The sequence below is a fragment of the Notamacropus eugenii genome, chromosome 4 (genome assembly GCF_028372415.1).
Source record: "Notamacropus eugenii isolate mMacEug1 chromosome 4, mMacEug1.pri_v2, whole genome shotgun sequence".
Lineage (NCBI taxonomy): Eukaryota > Metazoa > Chordata > Mammalia > Diprotodontia > Macropodidae > Notamacropus > Notamacropus eugenii.
This window is the reverse complement of record NC_092875.1, coordinates 4,241,020-4,252,152: the sequence shown is the minus strand read 5'-3', so window position 1 is coordinate 4,252,152 and position 11,133 is coordinate 4,241,020. Positions and strand designations below refer to the sequence as shown.

Here is an 11,133-nt window from a genome sequence, read left to right as displayed (position 1 = left end):
CGCTTAGCTGTGACTTTCTTATTCAACTGACTTAATTTTTTTGTTTTTTTTGTTTAGGCATACTAGCTCTGAGCATGAATGCATAAGCTAACATTTTTAGAATCACAGCAATGGTATTTAAATGCATTTCAGATATTCATATATAGACTTTTTCTTAATGTGATAATAAGCAAAAATCCATGTTCCACTTTTATCAGCAAGGACCCCAGCATAAATAGGAGGGCCTGCTCTACAAGTTGTTAGATTTGCTTTCCTAAAAGGAAAACAACTTTTAAGGGGTCATCAATCACTTTGATGAAGAACATGTATCATTCACTTAGTTCAGGGGAAAAAAGTCAGCACCCTGAACTTCAGAGAAAATACAAATAGAGAAACAAATAGCAAATGACAGACAGGGCTTTCAACTGTCTGAGAGTAAGCAATATGAACATTACCAATCAACAGATAAATCCAGCTGTCTCACCATACATACATAGTTTACCAGAGAGAGAAGCACTTATATCTGGGTTTTCAAAGCCAGGAGGAGGGGGTCCTTAGTGGCTTCCCAGAGTCTCCTACGGTCAAACGAACACTTCCAATGAGTAAACCCTAAAGTAAAACCTTACCTCAGCGTATTTACAGATTTTTCAGAGCCAAAGGACATTACAATCATTGAGAAGCAGTGCATTAGATATTAGAAATTAGCAAAAGGTGTTACATTTCCCATAATCAAGCCTTCCTTGTGGAGAAAATGTGACTAAGATGACAAGATTTCAATGAGAAAAGCACTAGATGGGCTAACTCCAAGTACAACACTTTGTTTTTCATTTATTTCATTCAAGACCAACTCTTCATGGAGAAATTTGGGGTTTTCTTGCTAAAAATACTAGAGTAGTTTTTCTTTTCCTTCTCCAGCTCTGTTTACAGATAAGGAGGTGTGACAAATAGTATTAAATTACTTTCCAGGGTCATAGAGTTAATAAGTATCTAACATGAAATTCGAACTCAGGTCTTCCTGACTCTGGCCTGTCACAGTAGGCTGTAAAGCCTACTCTACCCACTGTGACATCTAGCTGGCCTAGCACAACATGTAAACACTGAAAATTTATGTTGATATTAATCTCTCTTTTTATCATCAATGTACACACAAGCCAACACCAACACAGAAGCACATGCTATTCACTTTTTTCTATTTTAATTTTAATTTCTTCACACATATATCATACCCACTAAAAGTAATGTATAAAAATTTTCACTTCAGGAATATACCACAGTAGAAGAACCAATATAAAAAGTAGGCATATATTCTAGTGCCATTTGGACAGGAGACATAAGGTAAATATTACAAAGCGGACAAAATAGAAAAATCTGATTTCTTTCTTCAACAAACAGTTGTCTTTTAGATGGCTCAAGGGAAATGAATGAATGCAAAGGCTTGGGGAAAACAAAATGTCTTTTGTAACAGAATGATCCTGAGTCCCCAGTCTTACTGCTAACAAAGGAAGGAGGACATAGGGAGATTGTGTACCTTTACAAACAATTCTTTTTTTAAACTGAGCAAAAACTTTTATTAGCATTTCCTATGATTAATTTAGAATGATATTTTCTGTTTCCTAATTAGTGATACTTTTTGAAGCTAAATTAGAATCTTTTTTTCCCACTTTTAAAACTACACTGCATTATTCTTATAAACTGCATTTTCTGACTTTTCTTATCCAGCTGCTTCAAGGAAACCCATGTGCTTAATATGTTTCTTCTAAATTTTGCCCATACCAAATGGTTATTTAATCCAAATATCTGGGCTGCAAATTGAGCTACTCCCTCAGGTGAAAGCATAGTTGAACGGACAAGACTACTAGGCATTCTAAGTGAGCACCATACATCCTGAGCACCTGAATCAGGTGTGAGGGGATGACAGTTGACTACTGGATATGCAGTGTTATCAGACTTTACTGATCTCAAACCATTGCTTCTACCAGCTACTGCCACAAATACAGTAGGAACATCATCTCCTTCATATTCAACTTTAAATATTAATTCATTTTTAGGTTTCAGCATTGATTTTCACAAAATTTTGAGTTCCAAATTTTCTCCCCATCTCTCCCCTCACTCTAACTCATAACACCTTGCATTCTGATTGCCCCTTCCTTCAATGTGCCCTCCCATCCATGACATCCCTACCTTCCCTTATCTGTATCTTCTCTTTTGTTGTATGACAAGATAGATTTCTGTAACACTATTATCAGTATTTCTTATTTCCCATTTTTATGCAAAAACAATTCTCAATATTCTTTACTAAAACTTTGAGTTCCAACTTTTCTCCCTTCTTCCCTACCCACTCATCACCACTGAGAAAGCAAGAAACTCAATATAGGCTATATATGGGTAGTTCTGCAAAAGACTTCCAAAAGAGGCATGTTGTGTAAGACTAACTATATTTCCCTCCATTCTATCTTGCCCCCTTTTATTCTATTCTCTCACTTGACCTTGTCACTCCCCAAAAGTGTTTACTTCTAGTTACTACCTTCTCCCATTTGCCCTCCCTTCTATCATCTACTTCACCCTACTTGTCCCCTTCTCCCCTACTTTCTTGTGGTGTAAGATAGATTTGCATACCAAATTGAGTGAGCAGAGAGTTCCCAGGGCTGAGCTCAGGGTTGAGATTCAAATCACCTGCTCAGTTCCCCTAGGGACCTTAGATGGAGGTCTTCAAAAATGGATACTGCAGCTGCAGCTGCCACTGTAGGGGCTGCTGATGGTGGAGCCAGACCATATTCCCTACTAATTCAGATGAAAAGACTTTCTCACCGAACTTGAAAGCTGTGTTTGGCATTTGTGGGTTGAGTAGTGTGGCAACTGCTGCTGCCAGGGGCTCCCTGAAGCCTGTTCCGGGTCCTGTTCATGGTCCATGCATAGCCTACAATGTGTTGCGCTTTGCTCTGTCCCTGGTGCAAGAGACCTATCCTGTCGCCCTTCCAGGCTGTGCTGGAAATCTCTTTCACTCTGTTCTTTTGTGGTTTTTGCTGCTCTAGAATTTGTTTAGAGTCATTTTTTACAGGTATTTTGTTAGCTATGTGAGGGAGCTTCTACAGGTCTGTTTTCCTACACCACCATCTTGACTCTGCCCATACTCTACTTTAATCCTCAGAGTTTCATCTGGACCTTTATGGGAAGGACTTGAAATTCACAAGGAATTCCATAATTTCCAGAATGCTTTTAATTTTTCACAATAACCAAGGTCAGAAGTTGAGCCCATCACTACTACAACTCTGCATGGACTTTCTACTTTATGAAGCAACTGCCAGTCAGTCAAAGGTCTTCTTTACATCTGGAAGCCTGCAGGAGTTACTTCCCTAACATTCCATATGATTGTTTGTCTTTCTGTTGGATTCTATTACCAGATGGCCAGAGCCTCCAGGAATCATTATCAATAACATCAACAAGAATAATTTTTTTTTGTAGTTACATCAACATCACATTCAATTGTCATGACAACCAGTGTACTGTGTTGGGGCAACCATGTTTTTTTTTTCAGTATTTCAAAAATAGCCTGTGTGTAATGATATATACATCAGTCTGACTTATTTTAAGTATAGCAAAACACCATTTTGTAGCAACAACTGGTTTTCCAACCACAGTGGATCATTTTTGGCATCAACCTTGTGAATGTGATAAGTCAGTGAAGACTTCTTAGGGACCTAAATCTAAAGTAAAACAGATATAAGGCCTGAGTTTCAATTTATCAAAATCATATGATATGGAGAAACTTGAAGTTGTGAAACTGTCTGTCACTCCTCTCCTCAGTCTCACTTAACTCATTTCCTTATTTCTGAAATAGAGACTACTCACTCAGGGTGTTGATTCCCACTTTCTTATTTCTTTTTTTTGTTTGTTTGTTTTAATTTATTTATTTCACTTTTAACATTCATTTTCAGAAAATTTTGGGTTCCAAATTTTCCCTCCGTTTGTCCCCTCCCACACCCCAAAACACCGAGCATTCTAATTGCCCCTATCAGCAATCTGCCCTCTCTTCTATCATCCCTCCCTTCCCTTGTCCCCATCTTCTTTTTTGTCCTGTAGGGCCAGATAACTTTCTATACCCCTTTACCTGTATTTCTTATTTCCTAATAGCAAGAACAGTACTTGACGATTGTTCCTAAAATTTTGAGTTCCAACTTCTCTTCATCCCTCCCTCCCCACTCATTCCTTTTGGGAAGGCAAGCAATTCAATATAGCCCAAATCTGTGTAGTTTTGCAAATGACTTCCATAATAGTAGTGTTGTGTAAGACTAACTATATTTCCCTCCATCCTATCCTGCCCCCCATTGCTTCTATTCTCTCTTTTGATCCTGTCCCTCTCCAAGAGTGTTGACTTCAAATTGCTCCCTCCTCCCATTGCCTTACCTTCCATCATCCCCCCCACCCTGCTTATCCCCTTATCCCCAACTTTCCTGTATGTAAGACAGGTTTTCATACCAAAATGAGTGTACATTTTATTCCTTCCTTTAGTGGAATGTGATGAGAGTAAACTTCATGTTTTTTTTTTTTCTCACCTCCCCTCTTTTTCCCTCCACTAAAAAGTCTTTTGCTTGCCTCTTTTATGAGAGATAATTTGCCCCATTCCATTTCTCCCTTTCTCCTCCCAATATATTTCTCTCTCACCCCTTAATTTCATTTTTAAGATATGATTCCATCCTATTCAATTTGCTCTGTGCTCTGTGTGTGTGTGTGTGTGTGTGTGTGTGTGTGTGTGTGTAAACCCACCAACTACCCAGATACTGAAAAGTTTCAAGAGTTACAAATATTGTCTTTCCATGTAGGAATGTAAACAGTTCAACTTTAGTAAGTCCCTTATGATTTCTCTTTGCTGTTTTCCTTTGTGTGCATCTCTTCATTCTTGTGTTCTTTTCAGCTCTGGTCTTTTCATCAAGAATGCTTGAAAGTCCTCTATTTCATTGAAAGACCAGTTTTTCCCCTGAAGTATTACACTCAGTTTTGCTGGGTAGGAGATTCTTGGTTTTAGTCCTAGTTCCTTTGACTTCTGGAATATCCTATTCCATGCCCTTTGATCCCTTAATGTAAAAGCTGCTAGATCTTGTGTTATCCTGATTGTATTTCCACAATACTTGAATGGTTTCTTTCTATCTGCTTGCAATATTTTCTCCTTGACCAGGGAACTCTGGAATTTGGCCACAATGTTCCTAGGAGTTTCTCTTTTTGGATCTCTTTCAGGTGGTGATGGGTGGATTCCTTGAATACTTATTTTGCCCTCTGGTTCTAGAATCTCAGAGCAGTTTTCCTTGATAATTTCATGAAAGATGATGTCTAGGCTCTTTTATTGATCATGGCTTTCAGGTAGTCCATAATTTTTAAACTGTCTCTCCTGGGTCTGTTTTCCAGGTCAGTTGTTTTTCCAATTAGATATTTCACATTATCTTCCATTTTTTCATTCTTTTGGTTTTGTTCTGTGATTTCTTGGTTTCTCATAAAGTCAGTAGCCTCCATCTATTCCAATCTAATTTTGAAAGAACTATTTTCTTCAGTGAGCTTTTGAACCTCCTTTTCCACTTGGCTAATTCTGCTTTTTAAAGCATTCTTCTCCTCATTGGCTTTTTGAACCTCTTTTGCCAATTGAGTTAGCCTATTTTTCAAGGTGTTATTTTCTTCAGCATTTTTTTGGGTCTCCGTTAGCAAAGTGTTGACCTGCTTTTCATGCTTTTCTTGCATCTCTCTCCTTTCTCTTCCCAATTTTTCCTCCATCTCTCTAACTTGATTTTCAAAATCCTTTTTGAGCTTTTACATGGCCTGAGACCATTGAATATTTATTTTGAATGTTTGGGATACAGAAACCTTGACTTTTATGTCTTTCCCTGATGGTAAGCATTATTCTTCCTCATCCAAAAGGATGGGAGTAGATATCTATTCCCCAAGAAAGTAACCTTCTATGGTCTTATTTTTTTCCCTTTTCTGGGAATTTTTCCAGCCAGTTAGTTGACTTCTGAGTTTCCTCTCCATATCCACCTCACCTCCAGTTCTGCCTAGCTAGTGCTTGGGGGCTGAGATTCAAATGCTGCTTCCCAGCTTCAGGGCTTGCTGCAGGAGCAGGGCTGCTATTCAGTGTGAGAATAAGTTCAGGTGTTCAGGTAGGTGCAGGGCCACCACATGGGGTTCAGTTACCTCTGGGGATTTATGCAGAGACCTTCAACCATGGATCCGAGGTGCTGTCTGTTTTGGGAGCCCCTGTCTGCTGCTGCCTCCACTGCTGCCTCCTGAGGGGCCTGTGTTATGGAGACACCTCACTCCCCTCTCAGCAAGTTGAAAGACCCTCTCACTGACCTTTGGCTCCTGTGGGGGAGGGACCTGAGCTGCTGCTGGAGATTCCATCCCTGAAGGCTGCTCGGATCTGCTTCTCTGGGTGCTGCTCTGCCAAGGCAGGGCTGGGCTCTGCTCTGGGTCCAGTGCGAGACAGACCTTTCCTGTTGGTTTTTCAGGTCTCTCTGGAACAGAAATTTCCTTCACTCCATTGTTCTGCGGCTTCTGCTGCTCCAGAATTTGTTGGGAGTTCTTCTTTACAGGTATTTTATGGACTGTGGGTTAGGAGCTAGCATATGTGTATCTTTCTACTCTGCCAACTTGGCTCCTCCCCGCCCCCATTCCTTATTTCTGAAATAAAGACTGCAAGTTCAGCATTTTCAGCAAAAGGGTAAAGGGGGTGTTTGTGGTTTTGAGCTTTATAAATCGGCATCTGCTTCTGTAAAGGCACCTCCCTGCTCCAGGAAACTGGTGAAGGGACTTCTTGCTTCTTGCAAAAACCAAATAAAGGACTTTCTCTTTGTACTTTGGGATGCCTCTGAGTAGTCAATTTAAGTACGAGTCTTGCCATCCCACACACTTGGAAAACAACTCCACATTATGTGGGTAGAACTTGCATCCCTGATAAGAGCATTCTTTTTGAGAGAAGAACCAGCTTCAATTCTTCTACATACTCATTCAGTGGAATCAATTCTCACTGAGGTGCAATGAAAGCTATCACATCACAATTTTTGAAAGTAGTTTTAATACCTACTTCCTGTAACAACTCAAAAATACTGGTGATAATTTTGTTTGAGATTGCAGCTTTTTCATCCACGTGATTTTTTTTCTCCTGCATTACCTATTGTAATCTGGTCTTTAGAATGCAAGAGGACTTTCTCAGGATAATCCAACAACTCATAGACGCCTTCTCTTTTACCCTCATACAACTTCCTACTAATCTTCAGTACTTCGGTAGTCACCATTTCTTTTGGTGTGGTGGTGGATAATGGGAAGACAGGAACCTGGGGAAGAGAAAAGAGATGAGGTAAATTCTTACACATTAAAATAATTAGCCTACTTAAATGTCCCTATAATTTCTTCCTTTTCATTTTTAAGTGTTTTTTGAGAAGTATGATGAGTCCAATTACAATAACAAGGAATGCCCACTTCTGAAAAAAAAATCTTAATACTTAAAAGTAAATTGCCTAACGTTACATTTACATTTGTGTCTAGTTATCTTCTGATCTTTTTGTGGATGAAAAAATATTGAGTTCACTCAAAATGTTTGGGTAATGAAACATCAAATTATATAACATATCTCTGGATAAAAAGGCACCTGAAGGGAAAGCAAGCAAAAAACCAATATTACCTTGGCATTTACCAACATTTGAGTCTTCTCTTCTGAGATGTCTTTAGAGCCCATGACTCTCCTTGATTTCCTTCTTCTTTTTCAAGGCTTATTCTTGGGTTTTCACCCCAGAAGTGTTCTAAAAAAGTATCCGTTTCAATTTCTGGAGTTGCTTTCTCTTCTCAGCTCCATTGATAACTTATAGATGACTACTTGATCTTTGTTGGCATGAGCACATTCCCCAGGCTATTGAAAGCAATTTCCTGTTCATCCTCATTTCATTTCACTCAATGACTTCAAACATACCTCACACTTAGTGTAAGGTTTTGATTAATTGAGACATTGCCTCATCTCATTAAAGTATCAAATGTAAAATAGACTTGTTTTCCATCCCATATTTACACATACATCACGATCATATTCTTAGATCTCAGATTTTGCCATGTTTCTTTCACATCCAGATCACCTTTGGGCCATTTGATACCAACTTGAGTGACAAGGTGCAGTTTCCTTCTCTTTACCAAACTGCCTCCAAGGACTCTTCCCTACATAAAGGCCTGGTCAGATTGATGACTTACTTTGAATGGACATGGGTAGCTCTGGTGACTGTAGATGATCTAAGAGGTGAGGAGTTCCTTCAAAAACTGACATTAGAGATGGCAAATAATGTTGTCTGTGTGTCCTTCACAGAGAAGATCCCTGTCAGTGAGAGAAGACACACAGAATGACAGATGACATTCATGCCCAGGATCATGACATCATCTAGCAGAGTGATTTTCATTCATGGTGATACAGACTCATTAATGATCTTGAGATATTCGCAATTTCCTTTTCTCCCAAATTTCAAGGTGTGGATCACTACTTCCTACTGGGACATTACCATGAGACCTCAATATTTTGATGGTTACAGTTTTGATGGGGCACTTACATTTTCACACCTAACAAGTGAAGTTCCTGATTTTAAGACTTTTCTCAGGACAGTGAACCCTGTTAAATACCCAGAGGACATTGTACTGAGAGAATTCTGGCACTCAACATTCAGATGTACAGATGAACCTGAAAAACTGAAGGAAGAGAAATGTTCACTAAATGCCTCCTTGGAGACTTTGCCTTTGCTTTATTTTGACATGACCATGTCTGACTTGAGTTATACCATCTATAATTCTGTCTATGCTGTGGCGTGGACCATCCATGAAATGTTCCTGGTAATATCAGTAAAAGGAGAAAGCTGGGTGCCTCATCCATGGCAGGTAATACTACTTTAAAATTGTGTTTTCTAATGCCAGGAAATTGAAGACTGACCAGGAATCTAATGGCCTGGGCTCCTCTCAAAGAATATTTGAGTTGGAAACCATTCCACTAATAATTATTTATTAAGTAACTAATATATCTCTAATACTGTGTTAAAGGTTTGAGACACAAAGAAAAAATAAAATCGTATTGTAGTTTAGTCTAAGAAGGGACATCACTTGAGAACAAGTGTGTACAAACAAGATTTATAAAGCATAAATTTGAAATAATAGAGGGGAGGCATTAGAATTCAGAGTGATTGGGAAGGGCCCCCTACAGAAGGTAGAGTTTTAGTTTAGACTGAAAATATCTAGAAAATGCAGGAAGCATGGATGTGGAGCAATAACATTTCAGACATAAGGAATACTGAGAATACCTAAAGGTAAGAGATGAAGTGTCTTTACATATATATATGTGTGTGTATGTATATATAATATCTTTATATATATATATATATACACACACATATACACATACATGTATATGTATATATACATACATATACATACATAAATATATACACATACCTTCATATATACATGTATGCATACATACACACATACACAAATGTATACATACATTATATATATACATATACATGCATTATATATATACATATATGTGTGTGTGTATATATTTATATTTATATTATATATATGTGTGTGTGTATATATATATATATATATATATATATATATATATATATGTATATATATATATATGGAGCAGCTAGGTGGTGCAGTGGATAGAACACCCGTGCAGGAGTCAGGAGGACCTGAGTTCAAATCTCACTTCAGACACTTGACACTCACTAGCTGTGTGATCTTGGGCAAGTCACTTAACCCCATTTTCCTCACCCTGGGTAATCTCCAGTCATCCTGATGAATATCTGGTCACTGGATTCAGATAGCTCTGGAGAAAAAGTCAGGCTGGTGACCTGCACAGCCCTCTCTCACTCAAAACAAAATCAACTGCAAGTTATGTCATTATTTCTCTGATGGCATGGTCTTCTTCCACAACGAAGGATGAACACATGCAAATACATTAATGTGTATATTTATACACATATAATGTGATGCTGAAGTTTATTTAGTGTATTTAGTAAGAGGTTGTGAGGTCATATTTGAAATTTAGGAAAATTACTTTGACAGCTGAGTGGAGAAAGAACTATAGTGGAGAGAGACGTATAGAAGCCAGACCAAATGCCAGAAGCCAGATCACACTCTTACAAGAGTCCCCATTGGAAGTCATGAAAGCCTGAAACATAGTGGTGACAATGTGTGAGAAGAGATGGCAAATATGAAAAATATTATGAAGTTAAATCAATAGTATTTGTTAACATACTGGATGTGAGGGAATGAGAGAGAGTGAGAAGTCAAGGATGACATTTCTTTTGGGAGCCTGTGTATTAAGTGCTACTCTCAACAGTAATAGGGAAGTTTGCCAAGCCTAGAGGCCTGTATTGGGCTACCCGAGTCTTTCTTACCTGTCCAGGTCTTCGGCTGGCCACGCCGGATGCACATATGAGAGAAAGGACGTTCCAGAGTCAAACAGGGGTTGAGCTTTATTACAGGGTTTCGGTTACAAGTGCAGGGGGTCTTCTTTCTTAGGACGAAGAGGGGGAGATTTCCTAAGAAGGCTAAGCTTAAGGGAATGGAAGTAGAAGTACAAGCGGGGGAGAGAGGGGGAGGGGAGAGAGGAAAGAAAAGAAGCGGAGCCCTACTTTTCTCTTTGGCTCCACACGTGCTAAGCGCTTTTAGGCTTCCTCAATCCTACTTAATCTTCAGCCACACAGTTTGCATCTCAATACCGTGCTGTTAGGTAACTAGGTGTGCTCCAATCCGGGACGACCTCGAGGGCAGGGAGACTCCACCCATCAGGTATCTCCGGGGGAGAGGCGGAAATACCCGAGCTAGCCAAGCTAGCTCGGTCTGACCTTCTCGAACCCCCGCTGTTCATGGAGGGCCTCGTAAGACTCTAAGATTTAGAAGTCCCACTTTTACCTGCCCGAGACTGTCCACACGGAATTGAGCTTCCAGTCCCAACATATCCCCTTCTTTGTTATGCGCGGAGCGCACCTGGCTCTAGAGCAAACAGTGGCTGGAGGCTGAGTGGATTAGGAAGGCCTTTAGCATATGAGTACCTTACAACAAGACTCCATTCACACAGAAATCTGCAGCTAGCACAACTGACAAAGGGAGGCATCAAATAAAACAAAGATG

General features: G+C 39.3%; 1 pseudogene; it reads right to left on the bottom strand.

Moving 5' to 3' along the window:
- Positions 1 to 1,620: 1,620 nt before the first annotated feature.
- Positions 1,621 to 7,256, bottom strand: LOC140498809 (bifunctional phosphoribosylaminoimidazole carboxylase/phosphoribosylaminoimidazole succinocarboxamide synthetase-like; annotated as a pseudogene).
- Between the last annotated feature and the right edge of the window lie 3,877 nt (positions 7,257 to 11,133).